The following is a 4,839-nucleotide window of genomic DNA, read 5'->3' as shown; positions in this document are numbered from 1 at the left end:
GACTCTTAGCATATCCTTAGTGGAGTCGCCATGCTGTCGCTACCCCTTTTTATGGATGCGATGAGAACATGCAATTAAATGCAATGGAGTCGCCATCAATGTTTTTTAGAGGGAAAACATGAAAAACCGATTTTTGAAAATATAGTTGGTTCACTCAAAAATAGAAGTTGAGTTCGGGAGTCGGTTACGGATGAGGAAGGTGTTAGGCACCTCATACCGTCCGTCGTAAAAAACGGTACCTAGATCAGTTATGTGAATATTTATTCAAAACATTTCATCTTACCCTCACATCATTAAACAAAATAAAGAGAGAGAAAATATTATTTTTTTTTTGTGCCTGGCAGAGAAAAGAAATAACTACTCCTACGTATCCCTAGCTGCAATAGAGAAATCAAGGCCACACAGTTCTTTCAAAAATAGGTTTTATTAGTGATATTAAAAATGTATTCACAACATAAGGTAACGCGACAAGACATTGAGTCTATAGTAGGTTACCTCACATTGCTCTTAAAAATTTATAAAAAAATCAAAATGAATTTACAACATAAGGTAACGCGACAAAACACTAGGTCTATAGTGGGTTACCTCATATCGCTCTAAAAAACTTTAAAATGAGTTTATAACATAAGGTAACGCGACAAGACACTAGGTCTATAGTGGGTTACCTCACATTGCTTTAAAAAATTAATTGAAGTAAATTGACAACATAAGGTAACGCGACAAGACACTAGGTCTACAGTGGGTTACCTCACATTGCTTTAAAAAAATTAATTGAAATAAATTGACAACATAAGGTAACGCGACAAGACACTGGGTCTATAGTGGGTTACCTCACATTGTTTTAAAAAAGGAACTAATTGAAATAAATTTACGACATAAGGTAACGCGACAAGACACTGGGTCTATAGTGGGTTACCTCACATTGCTTTAAAAAAATTAATTGAAATAAATTGACAACATAAGGTAACGCGACAAGACACTGGGTCTATAGTAGGTTACCTCTTATTGCTTTAAAAATAACTAATTGAAATAGATTTACAACATAAGATAACGCGACAAGACACTGAGTCTATAGTGGGTTATCTCACATTGTTTTAAAAAAACTAATTGAAATAGATTTATAATATAAGGTAACGCGACAAGACACATGGTCTATAGTGTGTTACCTCACATTGCTAAAAAAACAAAAAAAAAATAATTAATTGAAATGAATTTATAACATAAGGTAATGCGACAAGACACTGGTGTATAGTGGGTTACCTCACATTGCTTTAAAAAAAGAACTAATTGAAATAAATTTACAACATAAGGTAACGCGACAAGACACTAGGTCTACAGTGGGTTACTTCATATCACATTTAAAAATTATTATAACAACTAAATAAAGAAACGAATTTTTAATAAATAATAAAAAACAGAATAAAAAAATTAATTAAATAAAACGAAAAAAATAGAAAAATAAAAAAAAACAGAATAGAAAAAAAATGATAAAATGAGAAAAACGAAAAAAAAAACAAAATAATAAAAAATAATAAAAATAAGGAATTGGGAATTCAAATTTTGGGGCTTTAGGGTTTAGGGATTTCAAATTCATTTAGGGGTTTAGGGTTTTTTAAAATTAATTTGGGATTTAGGTTTTTTTTAAAAATCAATTTGGGGGTTTAGGTTTTTTTAAAATTCAATTTGGGGTTTAGGGTTTTTAAAAATCAATTTGGGGGTTTACGGAGGAATAATGGGGAGGGGGTGGCGGCTGCCGCCACATGGCAGCCAGCCACGGTGGCGCACCACCGCCCATTCAGGGCGACGCTGGTGCAGCCAGCTACGTGGACCGCTGCTGGGTAGCGCAGTCCAGCCCTCCACGGGCGCGGCTGGGACATGCGGTCCTCCATGACCACTGTCCGGTCCCTCCTCTACCATAACAGGGCTGTGACGGTGGCTTTAGGCGGAGCCAATACCGTCCAGCCCCTCTTTCACGGCTGCAAATAGAAAACGCAACAACATACACTAAATTTATACAATTACAGTAGCATTACAGGCAGTGGAGAACAATGATGGAAAAAAAAGTACGTAGAAGAGCACTTGGAAGAATGAACCTAGTTTCTGCTTCTCTATCCTCTTCTCCTCTCTTCTTTTTGCCTCCTTCTCTCTTGCCTCTTTCTCTCTTAATTTTCAGATCTCCCTAGGGTAGTTTCTAAGTTAGAATTAAATAGGGGTGAGGATTAGGGTTACTGGTTGGGCTAGGGACAAAGCCGAGTTGCCACAACATTTGAATTTCAAAATTTTCCCCCTTTTTTGTTTTACAATTTGTTCCTCGGTCAAAATTTGGTGTTTACAGGTTACATCTCAAAATCAATTAACAATAAGATGAGTAGTCTAACAAATATTTAAATCATGTCTAGGAGAATGATACAGACAATGTGATACTTACTTTCCAACATGTCCATCTATAAATGCATGTTGGATCAGGCGAAAAGTTACTTGTGACCAATGACTATAAAACATTTTCTGGCCCATGATAACTAGAGAGAAGTTAAACTCTAACTCTAATATCATATTAAAGTTTCAATCTCAAAACCAATTACTAATGGCAGAAATAACTCAACCAATATTTAAATCTTGGATAGGAGAATAATAAGACATACTTCCCAACATCCACTATATTGAACCCTTGACATTGCATAGACCTAGGGATGGCAATTTGGGCTTGACCCGACGGGCCAGCCCGTTCGGATAGGTACTTTTAGCAGGTCGAGCTGGGGGTTTTAGCTCAAAAGCTCGTATTCAACCCGTTTTGGAAGCCCGTTTTTAGACGGGCCACGGAGGGCTTGGCCGGGCTGGCCCAGTGGGCCAACATTAAAAACGCTGCTGCAGTGTTGCAAAGATCAGGCGGAGAGTGTTGCAAAAGAATTGCATGAAATGAAAATTAGAGATGATAAAGCCAATAAGAATAAAGAGAAGGTATTTAATATCATTCATTTTTTTTCTTACTCTCTTAAGTTCAATGCCTATTTTAGTCATTATTGTGCTACTTTGTAAATGTAAAATCATTAATAGATGTTCATAATATTGAAAAGTATGCACATATATACATTTCCGTCTTTACTCTCTACTAAGATATCTAAAACAAGTTGCTTTTATTTGTAAGTTTCATAAGCCGAAATAAACTTTAAATTCTATCAATTGCTGACTTGAGTAATAAGTTTACTACATGTAGGATATAGAAGCAACCATAGTGGGTGGTCATGGAACAGAAACATGTCAAATAATTACAACTGCTATTGGTGGTCAATGTTAAACTGGGATGGTATGTTATTGTGAGATTGTAAACTTTTGTTTGTGATTGTTTATTTTAAACGACATGTATGAGGTGTGATGATTACTTATTGTTGTCTAAAAGTTTTAATGGATATTTGGAAGAAAACAAAACGGGCTAGCCCGCTGGCCTGTCAATCCAGCCAAATATGGGTCGGGCTGGCATTTTGAGCCCTTTTAACAATAAGGGTCGGGTCGGGTCAGCCCATATTTTGGCGGGCCAAAGGTGGGTCAGGCCCGGCCCGGCTCGGCCGGACTTGCCTGTATTGCCACCCCTACATAGACCTAAGCAATGGTTTTTTAGGTCTTTACCACTTATAATTCTTCTGTTCATTCCCTCATATCAAATGTGGGGTTTCACACCTGAATATACCCAACAATCTTTCCTTATAAACTCTGATACCACGTGTTGGACCTGTCCATGATCGAGAAGCCTCCAACTATCGAGAAGCCTTATTGTTACTAGACATAAGAAGAGTGAATATCCACAAGTAAGACATCAATTGTTGAACCAAAATCTTAAAACAATAATTTATAAGTTTTTCTACTTATAAACTTTTTCGTCCATCCACTCATATCCAATGTGAGACTTCATACATAAATATAGCCAACAATCTTGGTATCATATAAGAGAGAAACATAAGGGATTTGGTAACAAGGTTCACCAATTTGGCTTACGCCCCAAGAGCATTAAGTGACTACACCTTTATATTAGAAAATAAAGATTTGCGTTTGTAATTATACATCATTAAGTTCACATAACATATATATAAACATGCACACATATATATATACATATAAATATAACCATGCACCCTACACATAACATGGCTTGACTGTATTATACTGGAATAGGAATCATTTGCACGACACTTATTAAAATAAGATAAAATTCTTATGCCTTGAAAGGGTTAACAATTGATTGTCAAAGAATTTAGAGATTAATCGTTTATCAATATATATGGTTTATAATTAAATAAATAAATAATATCATTTAGTCAAAAAGGCTAAACCTCACGTCGTAGAAATAAGATTTGATTGTTATTGTGAACTGAGACACATTTGATGTATACCGAAAAACTGAAAAACAAATAGCAAATAACTTATTAATGATAGTCTCGCTAAGTAAGTCAACTATCTAATCTTCATTTAAGGTACTAAAGCTTCTAATAATCTTAGCATATGTCCAAATCAACTTATACATAATTCTACAATCTTTTCTATAATAAAAACTGCCTCTGATTTCTCTCACATGCAGTCATTCTTAATCCTATTTTATCTAATATGTCTACTCATTCAACACAATAATCTTATCTCTTCTGCATTAAATTTATTCTCTTGACATTTTACGGCCAATCATTTAGTATCACAACATAACACCTAATGCGCTTCACAATTTCATCCACTTGAATCTTACATTTCAATTAATCTCCTTATTGACCCAAAACGATAAAAACATTCCTACAAATAAAATAATTAGAGCCATAAAAAATAAACAGTTATCCCTAAAATAAAAAACAATAACAA

The sequence above is a fragment of the Lupinus angustifolius genome, chromosome LG17 (genome assembly GCF_001865875.1).
Source record: "Lupinus angustifolius cultivar Tanjil chromosome LG17, LupAngTanjil_v1.0, whole genome shotgun sequence".
In the NCBI taxonomy this organism is placed as follows: Eukaryota; Viridiplantae; Streptophyta; class Magnoliopsida; order Fabales; family Fabaceae; genus Lupinus; species Lupinus angustifolius.
Note: the sequence above shows the minus strand (reverse complement) of the source record.